This window comes from Malaclemys terrapin, chromosome 6 (genome assembly GCF_027887155.1).
Source record: "Malaclemys terrapin pileata isolate rMalTer1 chromosome 6, rMalTer1.hap1, whole genome shotgun sequence".
In the NCBI taxonomy this organism is placed as follows: Eukaryota; Metazoa; Chordata; order Testudines; family Emydidae; genus Malaclemys; species Malaclemys terrapin.
In genome coordinates, this window is record NC_071510.1 from 70,179,392 (window position 1) to 70,194,546 (window position 15,155).

General features: G+C 41.4%; 1 protein-coding gene across 7 annotated transcripts in view; it reads right to left on the reverse strand.

Moving 5' to 3' along the window:
• PAM (peptidylglycine alpha-amidating monooxygenase) overlaps nucleotides 1-14,878 on the reverse strand; it is a 233,852-nt gene extending 218,974 nt beyond the window's left edge. For all 7 annotated transcript variants that reach the window (XM_054032538.1, XM_054032536.1, XM_054032535.1 and 4 more), the window contains exon 1: nucleotides 14,792-14,878. The gene's annotated coding sequence lies outside the window, so the exon portion shown is untranslated. The remainder of the gene's footprint in view (nucleotides 1-14,791) is intronic.
• Between the last annotated feature and the right edge of the window lie 277 nt (nucleotides 14,879-15,155).

Sequence of the window (15,155 nt, forward strand, 5' to 3'; positions counted from 1 at the left end):
AAAGTGAACTTATTAAGATTTGTTTCAGTTATTTGATAGTTACCTACATTTTCTGGATTTAGAACAAAGCCATTTCTAAGTTAGACGAAGATTGAAAAAATAAACACCAGCTGACATTTCCCCGAAATTTGAACCAACCCAACAACAAAAACCCAAACAATCTCCTTTGAACTCAAATTATTGAAGAGATTTACTTTTAACTCTGAATTTTATGTATTTTATACCCTAAAAATAAATGTTATTTCTTGTGATGATGCACATTTGTATTCATTCCTAATAGACATTTAAACGTTATGTTAACTAAAAACAAACAAACAAACCTCAATACAATCTTATTTATTCACCCACAATAATCCATATAATTTACTATTTATAGGATAAAGCATAATGGAAATTGAGAAACGTGATGGGTTCATCACAGAAAGTTTTGCATAGCTAACAAATTTTAGATCAAAACAGATACGAAATGTAAATGTGTTTTTTTTAAATGACTGACACTCTGACAGATAAATAAAGCCAAAAATCAACTTACAAAGAATATCTGAAATTCTTTTCCCACATAAGTTACATAAAACTAAGGCACTAAAATATTTATACACGGAAAAAAATAGGTGTCCTTCTGATGCATTGAGTGCTTTACTATTAAAAATACAATTAGCTATGTACAAAACACTCCAATAACAAACAAAAATACTAGTAGTTCCTCAAGCACCATACAACCTATAAAATGAAGTAGGTTTTATTGTCTCATTTTGCTCCTCCTCCTGAAAGGAGGATTAACACAGACCTCCAGTTGCGGGCTTCCTCATAGCTCTGGGACCACCCCTCCAAACTAAGGTGAGCAGACAGCACCATCAAGTGGTGGTTTGAGGATGAGCACAGTCCAGAAAGGCCAATAAACCTCCTTCAAAGTAGTTTCTTCAGATAGGTTGGATCCAGTCTTTTTTAGCCTTTGCATCTCAACAAATCATATTTGCAATTCACTCATTTTTCTCCTGGCAGCCAGTGCAAAGAATATTCACAAGTGGTCACGTCAGTGACTAAACAAATTGCCACATTCTGCCAGTGATGGTGATGCCTTGCTGGTAGCTCACAGCAGAAGGAGTTTCAATGGCAAATTCCTATGTGACAGGAACTAGATCACTGTGAGGAAGAAGAATCTGCAGGTTACAAGTCTGGTAGAAACATCCTGACTTCCTCAGAAAACTGATTCCTTAAGATTGTGAATAGCCAAGAACCATCTTCAATTTATTAACACATTACAAGATCTGGTTGTACCCTACACACAGATAAGACAGATCCAGAACACATCGTTTCACTTCACCTTGATTAGGCTCAACAGCCAACTCTGGCTAATTCAGTTCAGATTTCCATCCACATAGGCCTCTTGCCCTCTAGACTGCTACATATTGTGAGCATGACAGGAATTATACAGCTTGATGAAATCAGTCAATGAAACTAACTCCTTGGCTTTCAATCATTTTGCCCAAAGGCTTCACTTAACACTGAATAATATGAGTAGGGAAATGATATAACTCTGCATCACATCACATGACAAGATTTGGGATGTAGACTCAAATTAGCCTCTTATCGCTTTTTTTTTAATCCATTTTTTAAAGTATCATCTGGATTAGTCAAGAAAAGTTGTGGATTCCCTTGTGACTGTGCTCAAATGGGGTGATATTATTCCATAGTCCAGACCATCAATGGTAGCTTCTGGTGAATTAACTGCTCATTCTGTTCAATTTATTCTGAAGCTGATTTGGAGCTCATCTTTGATAGGGTTACGCTATTTCAGCAAGCAAAAAAGAGGACGGGAGAAGCCCCGCCCTAGCCACGCCCCATCCTGCCCTAGCCCCGCCCACTTCCCGCCCCCCTCAGAAAATCCCAACCCTCCCCCCCCCGCTCCTTGTCCCCTGACCGCCCCCTCCTGAGACCCTCCCCCCCATCCTAACTGGCCCCCTAAGACTCTACCCCCTACCTGTACCCTGACTGCTCCAACCCTTATCCACACCCCCACCCCCAGACAGACCCCTGGGACTCCCACGCCCCATCCAACCACTCCCCACCCCGACAGCCCCCCCCAGAACTCCCGACCCATCTAAACCCCTCTGCTCCCTGTCCCCTGACTGCTCCGATCCCTTTCTCCACCCCTGCCACCTGCCACCCCCCCCAGAACTCCCAAACACCCCCCCCACTCCTTGTCCCCTGACTGCCCCCTCCTGGGACCCCTGCTCCTAACTGCCCTCCGGAACCCCAACCCCTACCTAAGCCTCCCTGTTCCTTGTCCCCTAACTGCCCCCTCCTAAGACCCTCCCACCCTAACTGTCCCCCAGGACCCTACCCCCTACCTGTACCCTGACTGCCCAAAACCTTATCCACCCCCCCCGCAGAAAGCCCCCCTCCCGAACTCCCGACCCCCCCCCCATCTCTTGACTGCCTCCTCCAAAACCTCCCTGCCCCTTCTCCAACCCCCTGGCTCCCTTGTTGTTGGCCTTCGCATAATGTCTCTGTGAGCTTGCTCAGGAACGGCCTGAGCCGTTCGTCCCGGCACGCTCGTCCCAGCACGCTGGGCAGCAGTGGAGGAAGAGCGGGGGAGGAGCTCCAGACTGCCGGAGGCGATCTGCGAATGCAAGGAGGGAGGGAGTGATCTGTGCTGCAGAGGAAGCGGAGGAGGGGCTCTCTCTGGCTGTCGGAGCCCCATGTAAGTGGCAACATCTGGCCGGCTGCCCTGTTAGCCGCACGCGCTCTACATGGCGGGGGGGAAGTCCGGACATTTACAAATTCCCCCGGACGCTATTTTTAGCTCAAAAAGCCGGACATGTCCGGGGGAATCCGGACGAATGGTAACCCTATCTTTGATAATGGGGGTAAAGAAGAGCTGGTAGGCCTTATGTATCCCATATGAGAAACAAGGATTGATATCAAACTTCTCAGGCCAGGAAGAGAAAAAGAAAATCAGGTAGGAACATCCTGAGGCCCACAACTCAACCAGATAAACAGGATGTTCCTACCTGATTAATCTTCTCCACACAGAAAGCTGAAAAATTCTCAGAGTGAGATACACTCTATCCAGTTTTTCTACTCTACTCACACAGTATATTGTCACCTAACTGAGTTACTGGTATGTTTGTCCGAGACTAGAGACATTCCAGCTACATCAGATTCGCCACCACACAACATTTATGGTTAACTACTTGCTGTATCTATTCCTAGTCTCAAGAAGAGTGTTCCTATAAACCTGCATAAATTATATAGATAAAGAAGTCAGTTTAATTTGCAAAAGTTCATATGCCATCTCCTCTCAAACTTCTGGTTCAATTATTTAAATTCAAGTTATCATCAAACCATGAGGCCTTCTGTACTGATCAAGTCAAACTATGGACAGAAGCCAGAAAGTCAAGCACTCCAGACAATAAGATATAATAGCCTTCAACCAGTTTATTAACAACCTATCCTGGGGCAGCTGTGATTCACGAGGAGAATTACATAAGCTTGCACAACAATTTTAAAATAGTCAAAATATAAATCCTGTGTTGCATATGTCCAGTCATTTCCAACCTGAAATATTTATTACTCATGCACACTGCAGTAGCAACTTCTTGCCTGCTCTGTAAAAAGAGGAAAACATAATTAAGTATATGAAAGACTCCTTTGTCTTCTCTTTGCTGTTCTAGGATTGCATATTTTCAGATTGATAATATTTTTATTTGCCTTTGTGTATTCTTGTGTATTCTTGGGTGTCAGTTATTTTTAATACCATTGCATAAGCTGGTAAGAATATTTTTGATACAGTGATTTAAAGTTAAATATTGAGACAGACATTACTTCTGAACTGAATACATCCTAACATGAAAAAGTAAGGGTTTACTCAAACCAAGAGTCATTGAAACCTGCCTTAAGCAGCTACTTGATGGACAAAATCAAAACAAAACAACAACAGGGCATTCTCCTAAAGAGGTGAAATATAAAACTATCCACTACATTTAAGGATAGCTTGAGGATGTCTCTTAAGACAAGAGTTTCAACGTTGACGGCTAGCCGCACCATTATCCCTCTCAGGTCTCCCCAAATACACTCAGGTATCAGGCTTCATGCCTTTACCTATCTTGGGATGGAATTCAGAAATTCTCCCATGCTTGGACCAGGCCCTGGGCTACAGTACCCTGTGTATCAATCATTCCTACCCAGCAGGTCCGGATGACTTTGGGTACCTGCCGTTCTTCCCCAGTGGTATACGGTGATCGGACAGTTCTCTGAAAACAGCAATATTGATTATTTTGCAGTAGGAACAAAGCATTTCAAGAAAAAATATTTTAAAGCAAACAGCCTACACATGTCTATCTTACCTAAAGACTTACCATTCCCTAATAATTTAGCCAGCCCTAACTTCTTCAGACCCCCATCCTGTGTCTCAGCCTGACTCTCCAAAACAGCTATCTTCCCCACTGTGTTCCCCTCAAGAGTGTGTTCTTTTTTAAGCCTGCCAGAGTTCTTTTGATCATCTGCATTGTGGTGCCTTTTCCTGGCCTGGTTTAAGCCAGCATTGTGAGTTATCTGGAGAGAAGGCAAAAATCTCCATAGCTAGTAGTCCTGGCATTGCCCCTTAACCACTCACAGGTGTGCAGAGAGGTAGCTTATCTTGAGCCATTCTTTCTATTCCTGCCTGTTTTTTTTCCAGAAAGTCTCATGTTGTGTTAAAACCAACAGTCACACAACACATCTCAATAACCATGTCAATATACAATATTAATAAATTACAGAGCAGCTCCAAATGCATCACAAAGAAGATCTGCAAGAGTAGTCTTTGGTTACAGGTTTATTGTACCATATCTGAAATAAACTGTAAAACACTTATAAAAATATTTTATTCAGCAACTTTAAGAAAACATAACTAGCATTCACATTAACAAGTGATATCAGTCTACGTTCAGAAAAGACTAATGTTTCACAGACATTTCTCCCCTACCCCGGCTACAGCAAGTGACCATTCTGCAGCCACTGCTGTGAATTACTGACCACTTAGAGAGAAATACAGATTGTTCTCACCAAAAAGAATTATTATTTTTCCCATGATCCATAACTTTAGCACACCTTTGGCATGATAAAGTTATTAAGCTCCTTTCCACAAAGGAAAGACCATAATAACTCACTGTCACCATCATCACAGCTTGAGAGTTATGGGTAATATGAAAGATAACTGCCCTTCCCAAGTATATTATATGGGCAATTTTTTATTATGGAATTAGAGGGTATTTTTACATAAATCACTGTGCCTTATTAACAAGCAATTTAAACCCACTTTAGATTTTGTATTGAGTCATAAAGAAAACCTTTTCATGCCTTTGAGATTCTTATCAGAAATGGCACAATCATCAATCTGTTCCTATAGGATGGGGCCTTTATTGCACAGCAAAGAAGGCAGTCAAAGCTGTCAATCATTGACAGACATCTTGAAGAGGACCCACCATTTCTTTAAGTTTCCAGAACTGTAATTAGGATAGTACAGGGAATTATAATTTAAAATCATTTTAGAATAAAATTACTGACTTCCACTTATTTCCTAACTAATGTCTTCAGAGAGAATGCCACCCCTTAAAGTGAGCTTGGACTGGTGAACACGTTCTCTCTATATTAAAAAAAGAGACGAGAAAGCCAGAAATGTGTTAGCTGAGTGAAAGGCAAAAAGCACATCAGCTTGTGACAGAGGGACATAACTAGCAATGCTTATGTATTTTATATCATACAGATAGAGTAGAGAGAAAGCCTCTCCACAGTTAAATGTTGCAAATAGCCTTGCCAATAGTACCTATCTAGGCTATCACCATTTTCAGATGCAATAACTTGGAATAGGAGAGCAGCCTCTAATTTTGGAAGCAAGTTACCTTACACTATTTTCCAATCTGAACACTCATAATCGAGCAAAAAGCAAACATCAAGTGTATTTTAATATTAGAAGTATGAGAAAAATGTATGAAATATAAAAAATATCAAACCCTCACAGACTGGTACTGTATTTCTAACCTTCAGCTTCTACCACAGTGAGGAAGGAGTTCCTAGTCCAATTATATTCAGCATCTCAGACTTCAAAGAACACATGTGTGTGCAAAGATAAAACTAACTGGTTTCAACCAAAGTCACCTCAATTTAAAAAAGCCTGTTGAAGATAGGGAGTATATACTTGAAAGCCAGTTAATAGTGTACCAATGATTTTTAAAAAAATACAAATATCTAAGTTATCTAGAAGAAGGGATTTTTTTTATTGCTATTATTTGTGTTTATTCTTTTCAGAACTTATTTTCTATGAAACTGCTTGGGAATGACCATTTAATTTTTTTTTTTATAAAGCCCCATATTTTCAATTTTTTTTTAAAATGGAGTTGGGCACTTTTGAAAATGTTGCTTATTTTAAAAAGGTAATTTCGAAAAGTTTAGTAGATTTTGTTTAAAATTATGGTCCACATAAGCAAATGCAAAAATGTACACCACACCCACAAAAAATCTGCCATGAGATGAAAAATACCTCATTATTCTAAAGAGAGACATCAACTTTCTGAAACATCTTACTATATCCTAAAAGCCCAAGAAATAGTGGAGCCTTGCTGCCTGCCCTGAAGATTGACATTCAGGCAATTCATGAATGTGGTGGTGTGATAAGAATGTTCACTGATTAAGGGCTCTTCATGGAGAATGCTCTGCCAGTCCTGAAGATGTTCTATTTTAGGATCCTCTATTGATTGTAACCATAAATATGCCACATGGGGAGAAAAGGTTTCTGTCAATTAAGTTGGTCCAAAACCATTCAAGGCTTCATTGCTCAAAATCAACACCTTAAATACAGTCTGGGAGCATTGGAACACAGACATTCAGGGAAAAACGCTCAGCTCAATAAGCACACAGCCACATTCTGCACTAACTTGAGAATATGAACAGGCTTAAAGGTGCAGAGCACACTCAAGGGGACAAAAGCATGCACCACAGTAAAGGAACTCTGACTCTAAGAAAGTGTTGTAGCCTGCTGGCCAGATGCAGATGAAGAAAGCAATAGAGTTGTAAAAGGATAATTTTATGGTAGGATAGATTCATAACTGCATACAGAATTGCAAAACAGCCATTTGTATTGTGAATAGTAATTGATAATAATTTGCAGTGCAAAAAAGGAAGTCTTAAATATCTGGTTCCAAAAGCATAGCAAACCAGCTCCTCCATACAACACAGCCGTCATGGTATTCTATCATGCCTCTCGAAGCCACAACGGTGGTTTTACTCCTCAAAAGAAGTCCCTGCAACAGTTTAAAAAGCTTTATTTTCACCTGTAAAAGTACCTTCAAACACTACTTATCAAAGTTATAGAAGAAGTCTTAAGTCATTTAATTCACTGTCCTTATGCTTCATAAGTCAGTTTGGGTATATCTTTACTCATAAGCATATCATCATTGTAAAAGCAAGGCATCATGAAACCTAAGCCCAAACCTCTGGCCAATAAAAAACACACTTATTTACAGTAAACTCCCACTCCTGAAGCATCTGAAATCTACAGCATTGTGCTACTGCAGGAGATACTAAAACTGAGTAGGCTATCTTCATTGTGGTTGAGTGTACATAGTAAACTAAATGGCATTAGTAGCAAAAAACAGATTTTTAAAGTTCCGTTTAATAATGTATGGTGTGTTAGTAGCAATACATGAGGATTTTTTTTAACATCTAAGATTCTTAACCTGACGTTTCTTTAACTCACTCTTTTCACGAACCCTTTGAAACGTGGTGTTAAGATCCCCTGCCTCTCATCTAATTCCTCAATGCTATTGTACAGACATAATTTTTTGTTATTGTCTGGTTTGTCGTGAGTATTGGCCTTCTGGCACTGATTTTATTAAAAGAAAAACAAGGACCATTTAAGTATATTTATTTATATGAATATATATATAGAATATAGAAATAGAAATAAGACACATGAAGCTTTTCAACTTTGTCATTTCATTTAACAAACTATTTACATTATTTTGTCAGTTGCAGAAAGATGTATCATATAGAACACAGAGTTTAATATTATAACAGAAATTAACTAAGTTATTGTCTACATAAATTTGTTCTCTGAAAAACTGAGCACTATATCTCTGTTACCTAAACCTGTGGATTAATCTCATTTAATATCCTGATATAACAATAATGAAGCAAATTAATGCTATGGGAGGAAAAGACAGTGAGCTATAGTTATTAGACATTATTATAGCCACCAGGGTCTATAACTTGATGCCTGCTGTGAAGAGAAAGCTCTTCTAAACTGACAATTTCAGAGCCCTTTCGTTAAACAGAGGTCAAGCGTCTCATTTCTATTCACTGCTGTGAAAAGAATTCTTCCTAACAGAAGGCTCTTTGCACATTGTCAACTTGCATCCTTCTAGAAACGATTTACAAATTATTTATCTGCACATTTAAGGTAGCTCACTAGACTGCAGACCAAAATAATATCAAAATATCTTCTTAAAAGAAGTGTAGATGACAGATTTGAAAAACAAAGCAGAAATATATAACACTGAACAAAAAGGGCCAGCATTAGCCTTACATGCAACTAAGTTATAAACAAGCCGCTTCTACTCCACTCATTGTAAGGAAAACTGAAAATTGACAAGTGTAAAAAGTTCCACTCAAAAACTTCTGTTTTGAGAACGTTAATATCCAGAAGCTGGGGTTGGCCATGCAACCTTAACCCTGCCCTTTTTGTATGTACATTACAGTTCTGTCTTTAATTAAATGGTCATATTCTTTTTCTCATAATACAACAGTCCACTACAACCTTAGGTACAAGAGCAGCTCTCTGTAGTGTCTGTTATTCCTGTATACTTACTACAACTGTTCAAAAATCAGAATTCCCATCCCTTCTGATATTCTGACATTTGTTTTTATCTTAAATTGGGACAAAGTGGTATATACATTTTTTCATGCAACAGAAAGTTCAAATAAAGTTGGTTCAAAAATGTTGAAACAAGACATTATGACTTTCCTGAATAGAAATATTTCATATTGGTTTGTCAAACGAGATCTAGATGTTTTGTTTCAACATTTATCTGTGATCCCTAACTTGCCATGGTAACTCATGGGAATTCTGGTTTTGGTTCCTTTACACACTAGTCTCATCTACCAACAAGATTTCCTGAGCAGACATGCATTTCCCATGATGCAGCAGAGAACCCCCTTCCCTTTCCTCTCCCCTCCTCCTCTCCCCCCGTTGAACTGATATTGGGAAACCCAGCTTATTGAGAATGGGGGCATGAGTATCCAAACCATTTTTCCCATAATGCACTGCAACTGCTCAGGCAAAAACAGAACAACGGCCAGGAATGGCGAACCGCGGCATCTGAAGCTGCGAGCAGCCATACCAATGGACGGTCAAGTAAACAAAGTGTCTTTCAGCCCGCCAGGGGTTTACCCCGAGCAAGCCACGAATCAAGTTTGGGAACCTCTGGTCTAATGGATACAACCCAAAAACATTTTGATTTAGTTTGACAAACTGTACTATTTTGATTCATGTTGACCAGCTCCCAAACTAAATATTTCATTTTGATTTTTTTCCCCAATGGAAAATCTAAATGTTTTGGGGAATATGAAATTTCCCTGCAGAAAACATCTATTTTGCAGAAACTGTATTTTTCACTGAAAAGACTGCAATGGAAAATTCCTGACCAGCTCTAATAGTTTCACTAAATTCATGATCATAATGTACCAGAAATATGCCAGGTTACTGTGATTTTAAAGCAGAAATACCCACTGAAATAATTTCTGTCTAAAAGTGTTCTACCTACTCCTGTTTCAAATAGGTCATGTCATGTTCAGACCCCAGCTCTCTGTATACAAACACCAATAAGGTCCCCACTATGTGTGCAGATTTTAGGATCAGCTTTTAAGAAATCACTGCATACACTGCAGCTCCAAAATATACACTTGCAAACACTGTGCTCAGAAGATACTATTTGAATATGCAAATATTGTACTTGTGCATACAGATACTAATGTTTCATGTGCAACAAGCATTTTTGGCCATTTATCTATGTATTTATATTCCTCCTCCCAATCACTGTAGTGTCCAGACTTCTCACAAATATTCATGAATTTATGTTCAACTCCCATTTGAGGTATACATGTTAAAAATGATGAACTGAGGTAAAGAGACATGAAGAGACTTATCCATCCAGGAAGTCTGAGACAGAACAAGGAACTGAATCCCAAATCCGACAGGGGTATATCTGTCTTGTACCTTAACCAAATACCACTCTTACCTCACCACAATTTAGCTGAGTTTTGAAAATTCAGCCCTTAAAAACTAAAGAAATGTGCCATAATCGGCAATAATTTTGAATGACACTGCTTTAATGAGCACCAATTTAAATTTTTCTATCTTATGTATTTATTTTAAATATCTTTGGCCACAAACCACCTGGCAGTTTAGCGGGGGAAAAGAATGAAATGAGTATTGGTTAAAAGACATCAGATTGATAAATCTGGAAAAAGGCCTCCCTATATCCACAAAACCAGGTTAGAGAAAGCCACTGGAGCTATCCACCAAGGAGTAAGACTCAAAACCAAGGCTGCAGATAGAGTAGATCTTTCCTTCTCACATCAGCCCAAAAGCTCTGAACTGTGTGCATGCGCACACTCTTGGAGACGATGGAAAAATGTGGAGCAGCCAAGACAGAAAGAGAGAAATCAGCTTGGTAGAGCCTTCACCTATACAGTCTGAATATCTCTGTTGTGCCCTTCCAAACTGTAATTCTCTGCAGTCAAACCCAGTACTTAACTCTGTCTCAGAAAAATCTTATATTTGTTAGGCATAAGTACTGCAACATATGTAATGTTCATTGAACTCAGCTAACTAAGCTTGATATGTGAGGAGCAGAGTGGAATATAGCGTTAGATTTCCCCATTTTTAATTTAAAGCAGAATATTTTCAATATTTCTTGTGTTAGTTTAATGGACTACGATGTTTATGATTATTATTCTTTACAAATAATCTATATTGTTATTTCTGTGTCTTACAATAGAGTTCTCTGTTTGCCTGAAAGTATTTCAACTTGGATTGAAATGGTAGTAACTGAATAAAAACAAAAAAATAATAATAAAGCAAGTTTGGATAATATACATAGGAATTGCCATTGTAGATCAGACCCATGATCTAGTCCAGTAAACTGTCTCCAACAGTGGCCAGAACCAGATGCCTCTGACAAAGTACAAAAACCCATAGTACATAAGTGAGGTGTAACTTGCCCTCATAAAGTCTTATCCTAAAAGTTAGATATTGGCTTAAAACAGGGCTTAAATTCAGCCAGAGCTGTTCAGAGTTTTTCACATCACCAAGGCAGAAGCTACAAGCCCTGGGGCTCTGGGAAATACTCTATGAAAATTTAAGCCCTGGCTTAACCCCTGAAGCATGAGATTGTATCTTACTTCCAAAGTTTTGTTGGAACTGTTATAATTCTACATATCTTTGTTATCCATATAAACATCCAATCCCTTTGTGAATATTACTAAATTCATGTTCTATTGACATCCTATGAGAGTGAGTTCCATAGTCCAATTATATGTGAGCAGAAAATATTTTTTCCACTTACACTTTTTATTTTGCTACCTTTCAGTTTAATTGAATGCCCCCATGTTCTTGCACTGAGACAATGACAAGCTGCACGATTATAACATGTTGTTTCCCTCTGAGCAGGGGTGAAAGTAAGCCGGTATGGGCCAGTACGCAGCTGACTTTAAAGCACTGCTATGGCAGCGCTTTAAGGACCCTCCTTAAAGCGCTGTTGTGGCAGCATATTAACATCGTTGCCCCTTTTCCCCACCCCTGGCCGCCGACAGAGGAAGGGTGGGGGGACAAAAGGTGCAGCTGCCCCGGGGCCGGCGATTTAAAAGGGCCTGGGACTCCGACCATCGCTGCGCTATCACAGCAGCGGCCAGAGCCCTGGGCCGTTTAAATCGTCGCTGGAGCCCTGGGCAGAGCATATGAGCTATCTGGGGGACATTGACCCCCCTAGCCCCGCCCCTTCCCCCCTACCAGTAAGTCCTCTGTGTTACTTTCACCCCTGCCTTTGAGTCATAACAATACTTAACAAGGAGGTAATATGCTAAACATATGTTCTCCCCTTATATACATGTGTATAACTCATTGCAATCATGGCAATTATAGACACATATTCAAGACCAAACTTTGTCTCAGTCTAAACACCGTGACACCCATTGCACATGCGTAAGGCACTCCCAAAATAATAGACAAAGTGAGGTGTGTCAAACTAAATCCCTGTTGGGACTCCCTGGATTTGGAGCTCCCTCCCGTGCTTCATAAACAAATTTAACAGGCTAATAAATATAATATAAAGCCTTGTTTTTGCAACTTGATCTGTGGATTTAGAACAGGGACAGGCAACCTATGGCACGCGTGCTGATTTTCAGTGACACTCAAACTGCCCAGGTCCTGGCCACCGGTCTGGGGGGGCTCTGCATTTTAATTTGATTTTAAATGAAGCTTCTTAAACATTTTTAAAACCTTGTTTACTTTACATACAACAATAGTTTAGTTATATATTATAGACTTATAGAAAGAGACCTTCTAAAAATGTTAAAATGTATTACTGGCACGCGAAACCTTAAATTAGAGCGAATAAATGAAGACTCGGCACACCACTTCTGAAAGGTTGCCGACCTCTGATTTAGAACCCTGCACAAACCTCTACGGAGTTCAATGAGTTCTGTGCAGGTCTCCACCTAAATATTGCAGGAGCAAGACCTAGATATTACACACACCTTTTGGTTATTATTAGCCCTTTCCTTGAAATTTCTCATCTTTTCACCTCTGGTGCAACTCCCATGGTGGGAGCACTAGACCAGGGAAGGTGCCAGGTACTCAGGAGTGTTTTAATCACCACATCATCTAACCCCTAACCCTGTTCTGAGTTTATTTTGTCATCCAGGAATTATTTGATTCATTCTGTTAACAAGGTGAGATGACTAGTCATTTATATTTTATTTTGTACTGTGAATTTTAAATTATTGGATAGGAACTTTATGTTTTGTTTTTAAATAAATCTAAATTGATCCCCAAAAGTGCTAATTGGGTTAAGATTTCTGGAAAGTCAGTATTTGGTTTCTGGAAGCTGGGACCATCAAAGGTTTGTTATATTTTTTTCAATACACTACCACACAGGACACGTAAAGAATGGCCCAGGGCAGATAGGGATGGTGGAGCCTTGTTTGACATCTGGCAGTGTAGGAAGGATTCAGAATACCAAGCTATATGCCTGTGGTTTTGTGATTTTTTTTGGTTTGGTTTTGAATAAGGAGCTTTGATAATTAGTGTTTCCATTTTAATACCCATGCTTGAGTTACATTGTAGGTTAAAATTTGTAATTTATACTGTGCTTCTCTAGAGAGCTGTGTGCGTGTGTAACTCATTATTTGTCACATGAGCCTCTTTCTGTCCTCATGTCATCTTTACAGAGTCATCCAAAATATGCTGGATGCAAAATTTTACAGGGATAGTGTCAATTTACATTTTGGTCTAATGTTTATGTTTTTCAAAAACAAACTTCTATAAAATCTAACACCAGAAGGTTTCTACTTCTTAAACATTCACATGAAGAATTCAGATTTTTTTAAAAACAAGTATTCTCCAGTTGATAGAAGAAACCAGAACACTGTAGTGCTGGGTAGCTTAAAGTGAAACTGACTATGACCAAAAGCCTACATTTAATTGGTTTGCATTTCTCAGCTTGTAGGTGCACAGAAGTCAGAGCATAAACAATTTCAAACATGAAAAGTGTAAGAATGAAAAAGCACTTCCAACAGCGGATAAGTCAGGTTCATGATAAACAAGATGGCACTATCCACAACTGCAATTTAAAAAGCTGCACCACCACCCTTAATATAACTGACTCTACTACCGACTCTTTCTCTCACCCCAAGACAAGTATTACGAGGTTTGTTGTGCTACTATCATATTAAGGATGTGCCTGTGTGTGTATATATACGTAAGCAATGCAGCATAGGAAACTTTGGTCAAAGGGAAGCTGAAGTGTTTCTTGGGCAAGGTAGAAAGAAGAGCATTATCAAGGTACAGCTAGAGGATGAGAAACACACACACACTTGTCAAGCAGCGCTGATCCACCACTCCAGAGACAGGAAGGGGTGTGAGTCTTCCATTAAACGGGAAGCCATAAAGCGACTTTCTAAACCCCGAAGTAACCAGGAAAACACAAAAATGGTCGTTTCTTCGTAGGAGACACAAACCACTAAGCAACAGGGGCTGCAATGGAGACCCCAACTACCGCCCCCGCCCGCACGAGCAGAGGGAGCCAGATCCCGGGGGGACCCGTTCTCTCCCCAGCAGCTGGGCGAGGAGCCTCCCTCCCCCCGCTCAGTACTGACCCTCGGCCCGGAAACCAGCGGGGGAAGCCCTGGCCCGGGAGCGGAGCAGCTGGTAGCCTCTAAGCCTTGGGGGCGACTCACACTGTACCCTTGGCCAAGCCGAGCGCGGCCGGTCCCGGCCCGGCAGCTGCCAGACGCGCGGGCGGCAGCACCCAGGAAAAGTTGCTCCCATGCAATGGCCCAGCCCGGGCCGGGGAACGAGGGGGCGCGCGGCGGGGTAGGTGCCCTTCCCTGCCGGGAAACACGTGCCCGGGGGGTGCCTGGGCAGGGGACGCTGCAGATACCCGGGGAAGGGAGGACGGGGGTGGCCGCGCCCAGCCCCGGGGAAGGGAGGAAACGACACAACTCTCCGGGATCCGCAGCCCCGCGCACTCACCCGCTGCCCACGATGGCTCCGGCGTTGGCGGCTCCTCCTGGCCGCGGCCGCTGCTTTGCCCGACGCGTCCCCCTGCCTGACGCCGAGCCCGCCCCGCCCCTAGGCAGAGCCACCCTCCTGCCCGGCCGCAGCTCCGCCTCCCGTCCCTCCCCGCAGAGCAGTGCCAGGAGCCAGCCGCGCACCCAGCTCGCCGGAGCAGCCTCCCCAGAGCCGCCTCCCACGTCTCCCGGCGAACCCTGCCCGCCCGGGGCAGCCTGGGCTGGGAAAGACACGGGGGTGCAGGCAGCGTCCCCGCGCTGGCTATGGGGTGCGGAGTGCAGGGTGTCTGTCCCCACGTCGGGCTATGGGGTGCGCAATGTGCCCG